Genomic DNA, 9,637 nt, shown 5'->3' with positions numbered 1-9,637 from the left:
ATGAATAGTTGTAAATTTACTTCCTAAGTTAATAACGTATTTAAACCTCTAGATAGAGTTCCCTTTGCAAGGCTAGGATCAACTTAGAAAACGATCACTTTTGAGATGATGAGTAAAGTGCTGGAGACATCAGACAAAAAAGGAAAATGCATTCTTGTACTTTGAAACATCTTTGAGAAAGGTCAAAAAAGGAAGTATTCATATTTGAAGAATGATTCATGCTGCTCTTCCAGTGATTAGAAATATAAAAAAAGTATTTCATTACTTTTCAGTACCTAAATTGTGAACCAAATAGCTATTTGGGGTGATAAATATTTACAATATATAATAAATTTTTCAGTCGCAAGTGCTAATAGGAATCGACATTGACACGTTTTAAAATTTTTATTATTTTTATTTTATTACACTTCTGTCTTTTTAAATGGAGGTAACATTGGTTTATTGAATTTCAGGTGTATATCATTGTATTTTGACTTCTGTGTAGAGTACATTGTATTCACCACCAAAAGTCTGGTTGCCATCCGTCATCATACGTATGTTCTTCTTTACCCCTTTTTGACCTCTCCCCACTCAACATTAACATTTTTATTCCTTTCCTTGTAAAATGGTTAAATGACGAATATAGTTATCACAAAAGGATTAAGGGATTGAAATTGCTTTAATTGTTACTAAATTCTAAATCCTGTTCTGAGCTTAAATTTGTTCTTAGGGAAATTTCAAAGCTTGAACCCAGTCTTCTTTTTATATAAATGCTATTTATTTCTTGCAACTTTCTTTTAATAACTGTTTAAATTATTTAAATGGATGCAGACTTCTCACTGAATGCTGAAACTGTGTACCAGTACTAAGGGTAAAATTAAACGACTTATTTTCTTTATGATCAAAGCCTCAAACCTTTTCTTGTTATTATGTTGTGAATTCCAGAAAATAACTCCATGGCCATTTATTGAATTTTTCTCCTTTCAGGTATTCACATTCCAAGCCATTGTATAGTAAGTGAACTGGTAACTTTTTTCAATATACCTCAAAATTTCATTTTAAATGCCCTGCAGCAAAGACAATACTAGCTGCTATGTAGCAGTGGAGTGAGCCAGTTTGGCCTTTCTAGAGTTTGACATTTAAAATAAGTCCAGAAACACAGATTAAGAACATCTTAAATTAATGCTGTAGATTAACATTCAGCAAAGAACACGTTTGCCATTAACTATTTTTGAATAAATCTCCTGCTTGAAAAAAAAAGAATGCATTTTCTTTCCTAAACAAAATATCCTCTTGCAAGTAACCTTGTAATATGATTTCCAAAGTCACAAAGCATCTTTGCTCTTTTTTCTCAAATATAACAACTGTTTTATGTCTACTTATATCATAACATCATTCCATTGAAGAAGAAAAGGAATCAGAAACTCTACAACAGTAAAACCTGGCAATTGCTAAATGGCAATTCTCGAGAGTCAAGAACAAGACATCAATAATAAACTCTAAAATCTTGGTAATTGTTTTAAAAAAATCTGTGAAAGCTTTATATGACTATACGATGATGATTCATTAAAGTGAACTTTCTAACCACCTTTAAAATCAACTTTCTTGCCTCCTTTAAAATCTTACTCAAGATCAGTTTGGCTTTAGATGGAGATATATTTTAACTCATCAATCACTAATGAAAACACCATCCTCATACGTTTGGCAAATTGCATTTCTGTTTTCTGATCCTGAGAAGGAAGATAGCAAGACATCAATCAGTTGATATGACATCCCAAAGGATCTGTTATGAGATGAATTAGGGCAATGTTATGTGCAATAGCAACGATGAAAAACTGTATCAGGTCACAATGTAATTTTCGTAGGTGTCTTTCATTCTCTTCCTTTATCTTCTATATTTAGTCTGTCACCAACTGCTGTCATTCTTCCATCATCATCTTCCTTCCTTCACTTGTTCTTTCTTCTCCTTTCCCAAGTTCTCATCATCTTAGGCGTGAATAATTATGCTGTTCTCTTAGCTCAGATCTCAGACATCAATCTGAGTAGGCATGCAGGTATGTGACCAAGTTTTACCGGTACGAGAGAGAAATGAAAAAATAAGGACAATGCAGTTAGTCTTTAATAACACCAAGATTATTCATTTTAAAGTTCTTTACTCTGGGAGTATGTCCTTCCCACTAATTTGATGTTAAAGTTTGATTCCTTTATGAAATAGTGGAGATAATATGTGGTAATTTACTTCTTTGTTGTTGTTTTCTTAACCTCTTTCTTTAGCAAAATAAATATGTGACAACTATATGTTAGTTCTCAAGAATTCTTTTAAGAACTCTACTGGTCTATGAAATCTATGAAAGTTCTATAAAACAGTAATAGCTGATCTACCAGAGTCCGGTTACTTCCTTCCAAATTCCAGTAAACCCAGGATCAGGCCAAGCAGACGTAGTATACAGCATGATGACTAATTAACAATAATATATTGTTCATTTGAAAGTTGTTAAGAAAGTAGATCTTAAAGGTTCTCATCACAAGAAAAAAATTTGTAATTATGTGAGGTGATGGATGCTAACTAAGCTTAATGTGGTGATCATTTCATAATATATACATATATCCATGTATCAATACATATATCACATATCAATATATCAATGATATCATAATATCATGATGATGTACATCTTAAATTTGTACAATGTTGTATGTCAATTATATCTAAATAAAACTGGGGGGAAAAGAAACTTGTACAGCTCTTTGCTGCATTCAACATGCATTCCAACACCTGGAGCAGCTCTACTGTACAGTAAGTGGCCTTACTGTCTCTGTCCGCCTCCTCTAGTGGGGCAGGTGGCCTCATTCTCTCCCACAAGCACTGTCCTTTCCACTCCAGGCTTTTTATCATGCTCTTAACTCCTGAAAAAAACTCACTTTTTCCCAAATTAAAATATGCATGAAACTAAAAAATTCTATTTATTCCAATAAGTGGCTGCTCATCCTGTTTGCTTGTTCTAGTTCCCTTCTGGAAACAAATTCCCTGAATTCCTTCTCTTGCTGAGTCAGCAAATTAATCTTCTTAATCTTATTGTCTTGACTGTTTCCAGTAGTCTATGCGTATCCTCAAGGAGGCTGCCTTTGAGAAGAATGTTATTAATATAAATTTGAACTGGGAAAAGCAAAGCCAGATTTTTTTAACCTGAGTGTTCACTTATCTATTACTTTAACTTTAAAAGGTATCTAGAGAGCCTAGATTTTAGTTTATCATATATATATATCAGCCTTACAGATAGTGTTTTGTTGGTTCATAGATGCTGATAAACGGCCAGAGATGCCCATGAAATTTTGTTATGAATATTTTAGGACAGACTGAAACTTAACAGCCTAGTGGCTATATTTAAGATAACAATCATATCCAGTTATTTTTCCCACCATTTCTACCCACAGTTTTTTTACCTCTTCTTATTGCCAAAGAATATTAAACACCCATCTCTACGTTAAAGGCAATGTAACTGTCTCTGTTCAAAGCAAAGTGACATGAAAGAATATCTGTTAACGTATATGGTGGCTCTTTATTGACAACCTAAACTCATTTAATATCTAAACTCATTCAATATATAACATTTTGATAGGCATCAAAATAGCTTAAAATTGTGGGAAATGAGGGTTGGCCCAGTGGCATAGTGGTTAAGTTTGCAGATTCTGTTTTGGTGGCCCAGGGTTCCCAGGTTTGGATCCCAGGTACAGACCCACACCACTCATCAGCCATGCTGTGGTGGTGACCCACATACCAAAATAGAGGAAGATGGGCACAGACGTTAGCTCAGGGCCAAGATTCCTCACCAAAAAGAGGAAGATTGGTGGCAGATGTTAGTTCATGTCTAGTCTCCCTCACCAAAAAGAAAAAACCAAAACAAAATTATGGGAAATGTATAGTCTTATAACGTTTGAAGAAAAATGTCAATTTAAAAACTAAGATGAATTTGAAGAGCCACTATATCTTTGTTGTTACTTGTGCACATGCCCTGCATCCAAGTAGCTGGGCATAGAAACAGCCCTAAATTTGGAATCAGAAAACACATACTCACAACCTGTGGCAATGTGAATGTGGCAATTCATCTTCCTCTTTGAGTTTCAGTTTCTTCATCTGTAAACAGGGAGAAATTAAATACCCTTCAAAGAGTTGTTTCAAACATAAATGAGGAAATGTCTTTGAAAAATCTTTGTAATACTATTGTGTTACTATAGGAAAGTCTCAAATTGAACAAGGCTTCATTACATTTGTGCTCAAGTATTGTGACTGCAAGCCAAAAGGGAAAAAAATAAAAAGTAAGCTGCCTTGCACACCTTCAAAACCTTCAACCAATGCTAATATTTCAAGTGATACAAAAATATTTTTATTGTACAAGTTTCTGCTTACTGCTAATAAAAGTACATTATTTCTTATTCCATGCAGTTTGACTGACAGGTTCAATTTTCTCTTTGGCTATACAAAATGAACTACTCAGCAAGTCATCATGTACTGTGTCATAATATAAAATTAAAGAGATTTATGCAGAAAGTAAAAAAAAAGTTATGTGTGGTTTTTATGAAAAAATCTCCTTGGCATGAGTCATTTCTGTAGATGAATGAGGTCCAAAGTCAATTTGCAGTAGGCTGAAGGAGTCAAGGGTGAATTGAAATGACGCGCTTCTCTTTTAAGAAGCTTCACCAAGAGGAGGAAACTGTGATGGACTCTAAAGGCGAGACAGGACTCTAAAGCGACAGGACGGAGGGAAGCGAGGGAAGGAGGACAGAGGAAGGGAGGTTCCAAGTGAGCAGGGAGAAGAGAAGGAAGAAGGTGGTGAGGTCAGAAGCCACTTGCTGACATTTGCGAGGTGAATGAGAGGCAAAGAAATGGCAACAGCGAGAGCCTCACTTTAGCTACAACCCAGACCTGTATTTTTTTTCTTCGATTGTTAACCATTTGAAAGGGACTGTGTTTTTTTCACATTGCCTAACTTCCTAAAATTACAAACGACCTCCTAAATGCCAGCCACATCATGAACACTTTTCAATCTATATCTTGCAGTGAAGCAGTTGACATCTTCATTTTCTTGAAACCTTCTCTCACCTTTCTTTTTTAATCTCCCTGAAAGTCTCCTTTGCTCGAAGCCCTCCTGGAATGACAGGACAGGCTAGGTTATAGTATGGGAACAAACAACTCAGCGGCATTGCCCAGCAAAAGTCTATTACTCACTCACACTGCAAGTCCAGGACAGGTCTTGAGGGGCTTCAATATTGATAATCACTAAGGAAACAGGATGACAGAGGCTCCATCTCAACACATTCCATAACCGTCAAGGCAAGGAGAAGGGAACCAGCTGGCTCATGTATTGCCCCTTAAAGCTCCTGCTGAGAAGAGACACCATCACTTCTGCTCACATTCCATCAACCAAGGCAAGTTGCACACCATAACTTCGCAGAGTTCAGAGAAATGCAATAGTACCCTACACCCAGACGGAAAAGAACAGGAACATTTGTGAACAGCCCCTATTACTATATCCTCTCCCTCCCATTGTAAACGTTAGAGGAGGTTAGATTCTTAACCTCCTTTTTTCCACTGTGTACGTTCTTCCTGAGTGAGCTCATTCACTTTCTATTTGACAATGACACCAAATCTACATGTCTTTGCCAAACCTCTCTCATAAACTCCAGATCCACTGATCTCTACATGGATACCTCCAAAGCATCCTTAATTTAACATGTCTGAATCTAAACTAATCACGGCTCCCATCATACCCCATCTCCTGTTTGCTGTCTTTTTCCTCCTATTAAACTATAAATCTCTTTAGACTACAGCTATGTTTTACTTATGATTGTAGTCCCAGGACCAAGCAAAATGCCTGTCATCTAACAAACACTCAAGGAAAAATATTTGTTGAATGAATGAATGATGAAGGCCATGTTCATGGAGTTTGCATATATCCTTTAAAAGCCTAAAATTGGTCATGCAAACTTCAGGATTCAGTGCTTTAAATTGAGTGGGTGCCTGCTATTGAGCGAAGTACTTAAAAAGTGAGACTCTAAGAAAAAACAAATCAGTCAACAAATATATACTGAGCTCCTACTATCTGCCAGGGACTATTTTAGGTACTTGGGATAGATCAATAACCAAAATTTGCAAAGATATCTGCTCTTTGGAAGAGGGAGACGGTAAAACAATAAGCACTACATAATACAAACATAAAAAAATAAATTAGATCATATGTTACTGTGAGTTAAGGCAGGACCAATGACATGGGGAGTCCCAGAGCTAGGGATAGGGGTGCAGTGTTAAATATATACAGAGCATACTTCATTGGAACAGTAACATTCGAGCAGATGCAAAGGAAATGAAAGAGTTAGCTGTGCTGGAGAAACCACTAAAGACTCTAAGGTGAGAGTATTCCTAGGATGTCTGAAGAGCATCAAAGAGAACAGGGTGGCTGGAGCTGAGTAAGCGAGGAGGGGAAGGAGGAGATGAGGTCAGTGAGGAAACAGTAGTAGAGGGGGCCATGTCCTGCAGGAACTTGTAGGCCATTGTCTGAGTCTGTTTGGGCTGCTATAACAAAAACACCACGGACTGGATGCCTTAAACACCAAACATTTATTTCTCACAGTTCTGGAAGCTGAGAAGTCCAAGATCAAGGTGCCAGCAGATTTGTTGTCTGGTGAGGATCCACTTCCTGTTTCAGAGATAGGGTGTTTCTCCTTATATCCTCACATGGCAGAAAGCAGAGAGAAGAAGCTCTCTTAGTACTCTTATAAGAGCACTAATCCCATTCTTGTAAGCATATCTAATCCAAAGACTCCATCTCCTAATACCATCACATTAGGGAGTAGGGTTTCAACACATGAATGTAGGGGGACACCAACACTCAGTCCATAGCAGTCATTAAAGACTTTTGATTTTACTGTAAGGGAAATGGAGAACCATGGGACCACTGTAAGAAGTGGAGTGACATGATCTGACATATTGTTAAAGCATCCATGTGGTTGCTGTTTTGAGAAGAGATTAAAGGAGAGTGTATTAGTTATCTATTTCTACATAAATTTCCAAAAGACACAGCAGCTTAAAACAATAAGCATCTCTCATTTCTCAGTTTCCGTGGGTCAGGAATTTGGAAGCAGCTAAGCTGGGTCATTCTGGCTCAGGGTGTCTCATGAAGTTACAGTCAGATGTCATCTGTGGCTATAGTCATCACAAGACTCGACTGGGGCTGAGGATTCATTTCCAAGATGGCTGACCCTGGCAAGAAGTCTCAGTTCCCTGTTGGCTGTTGGCAAAAAACTTCTGTTCCTTGCCATGGGTTCTCTCCACAGGGTTGCTTGAGTATCCTCACAGCATGGCAGCTGGTTTCCCCAGTACAAGTAATCCAAGAGAAAGAGGCTAAAGCTACAATGCTCCTATGACCCAGTCCTCAGAAGATGCACACTGTCACTGTTGCTTTATTCTATTCATTTGAAGCAAGTCTCCAAGTTCAGCGCACATTCAAGGAGAAGGGAATTAGGTTCTATCTTTTGAAGAGTCAGAGTTTGTGAATATATTTTAAACCACCACAGAGGGCAAAGGTACAAACAGGAGACTAGTTAGGAGGCTAGTGCAGTGAAAGATAATAATAGGGTGGAACAAGATGGTAGCAATGGAGACATTAAGAACTGGTTGGATTCTTGATATATTTTAAAAATAGAGTCAGCAGGATTTACTGGGGGATGAACACAATGAGCTATAAAAGAATAAGAAAAGTCAAGAACTGACTGCAAGTTGCTTGGCCTGAGCAACCAGAAGGATGGGTTTATCATTAACTGAGATAGAACTGCAGAGGTAGCAACTGTGGGGGTTAGAGTCAGCAGTTCAGTTTTGGACATCTTAAGTATAACATACATATTAGACACCCTAGGAGAGATGGCAATTAAGCAGTTGAACATTTGAATATGAAGTTCAGGAGAAAACCTGGGGAGGAGACATAAATTTGGAAGTTGTCAGCATAAATGGTATTTAAAAGCATGAGAATAGGTGAAATCATCTAAGGAAGGAGTGCCGATACAGAGGAGACAGCCTAGGACTGAGCCCTAGGGTGCTCCCACATTGAAAAGACAGAGAGAAGAAAGGAACCTGCAAAAGAGGAGTATCCAATAAGATAGGATGAAAACAAGGAAGTATGGTGTCCTAGGAGAAAGCAAAAATGTGTGTCAAGGAGAAGGGACTGATCGACTGTATCGTAGGTTGCCACAAAGTCAAGTAAGATGAGGACTAAGAATTGACCGTGGAAATAGGCAGGAGCAGAACACTAGTAACCTCATCCCTGTAGTTTCAGTGGGGTTGTGGGGACAAAAACCTAAAAGGAGTGAGCTTAGAGAGAATGGAAGAAGAAGAAAGATCTATCCTTTACATTTGAGGAACCAGGGCCCAAGTACAAATGGAGGCTAACATACATTCTCATCATTTTAGCCCGTAATTAAATCTTTATTTGGTAAAGAATATGAACTTTCAGGGATTTCACATGACCTATTCAAGTTGTGGGTTTGATGACAATAATTTTCTTGCTCATTTTCCTTGTTTTGATCAATAATTAAATCATCATTTAAAAAAATTTATAATGTCATATTCATGATTTTATGTGGGTCATACTCAAGAGAAACTTTTTGCTTTGTTTCTAGCTTTTAAAAATGTAAGCAGACTGCTTCTTTGTAAATTTTCTATTTTTCCCCCAATTGTCTTCTTTTCTGAGCTTCACTTTTGAGGGAAATGCTTAAAAAGTAAGACTCTATTTTCTTCTGGTTTTATTCTATTATTTTCTCCTTAAAGCCCCAGTACATGGTTATATATCCAAGTTGTAAGTCTTTCTGGTTCTTCTATGTGAGCTGCCACCACAGCACAGCAACTGACAGATGGATGGTGTGGTTCCACCACAGGGAAGCAAAGCCGGGCAGCAGAAGCAGTGAGCACTGAACTTTACTAACTAGGCGGGCTCTGTTTTATTTTATTTTTATCACAATCTTGACATATTCATCTCCAATGACTTAAAGAATTAAAAAGTAAATCTAATTGTTTTCAAAGTGTTCAAATGTGGATATATTTGTATCAAAAATACGAGTTAGGGGCCAGCCCCATGGTGGAGTGGTTGGGTTCTCGTGCTCAGCTTCGGTGGCCCGGGGTTTCACTGGTTTGGATCCTGGGCGTGGACATGGCACCACTCGTCAGGCCACACTGAGGTGGTGTCCCACATGCCACATCTAGAAGGATCCACAACTAGAATATACAACTAGGTACTGGGGGGATTTGGGGAGAAAAAGCAGAAAAAAAAAAAAGAAGATTGGCAACAGTTGTTAGCTCAGGTGTCAATCTTTAAAAAAAAAAATACAAGTTAAAGTGTTTAAAAATTGAAAAATTATTCCTCATATGTTTTCAAATAGTTTATTTTTCTCTTAAAATATTCAAAACTATTTCTTAAAATTAAAAGGCACATTATTAATTAAATCAATTTTTAAATTAAAATTATTGATAGCCAATAGTTTTGGTTTTTTTACAATTAATTATTATTATTTAATTAATATTTAATTAATAAAGTATTAATATTTTGACAATTTAATTATTATTAAAGCCTTTAGAAAACAAAAACATTCCCAATTCCAACTTCAATAGCCA

At 37.0% G+C, this 9,637-nt stretch overlaps 1 long non-coding RNA gene across 2 annotated transcripts; it reads right to left on the bottom strand.

The window, feature by feature from the left end:
- Window positions 1-373: 373 nt before the first annotated feature.
- Window positions 374-9,376, bottom strand: LOC103556949 (uncharacterized). 2 transcript variants are annotated; one of them, XR_546328.2, is made up of 4 exons: window positions 5,211-9,376; window positions 5,081-5,126; window positions 4,056-4,114; window positions 374-2,017 (listed from the first exon to the last, which is right to left on the bottom strand). It is a non-coding gene; the product is annotated as an uncharacterized lncRNA (long non-coding RNA). The 2 variants fall into 2 exon arrangements; XR_011528469.1 differs by having other exon boundaries at window positions 4,056-9,376.
- Between the last annotated feature and the right edge of the window lie 261 nt (window positions 9,377-9,637).

The sequence above is a fragment of the Equus przewalskii genome, chromosome 17 (assembly GCF_037783145.1).
Source record: "Equus przewalskii isolate Varuska chromosome 17, EquPr2, whole genome shotgun sequence".
NCBI classification, from domain to species: Eukaryota; Metazoa; Chordata; class Mammalia; order Perissodactyla; family Equidae; genus Equus; species Equus przewalskii.
This window is presented reverse-complemented; position numbering and strand designations above follow the sequence as displayed.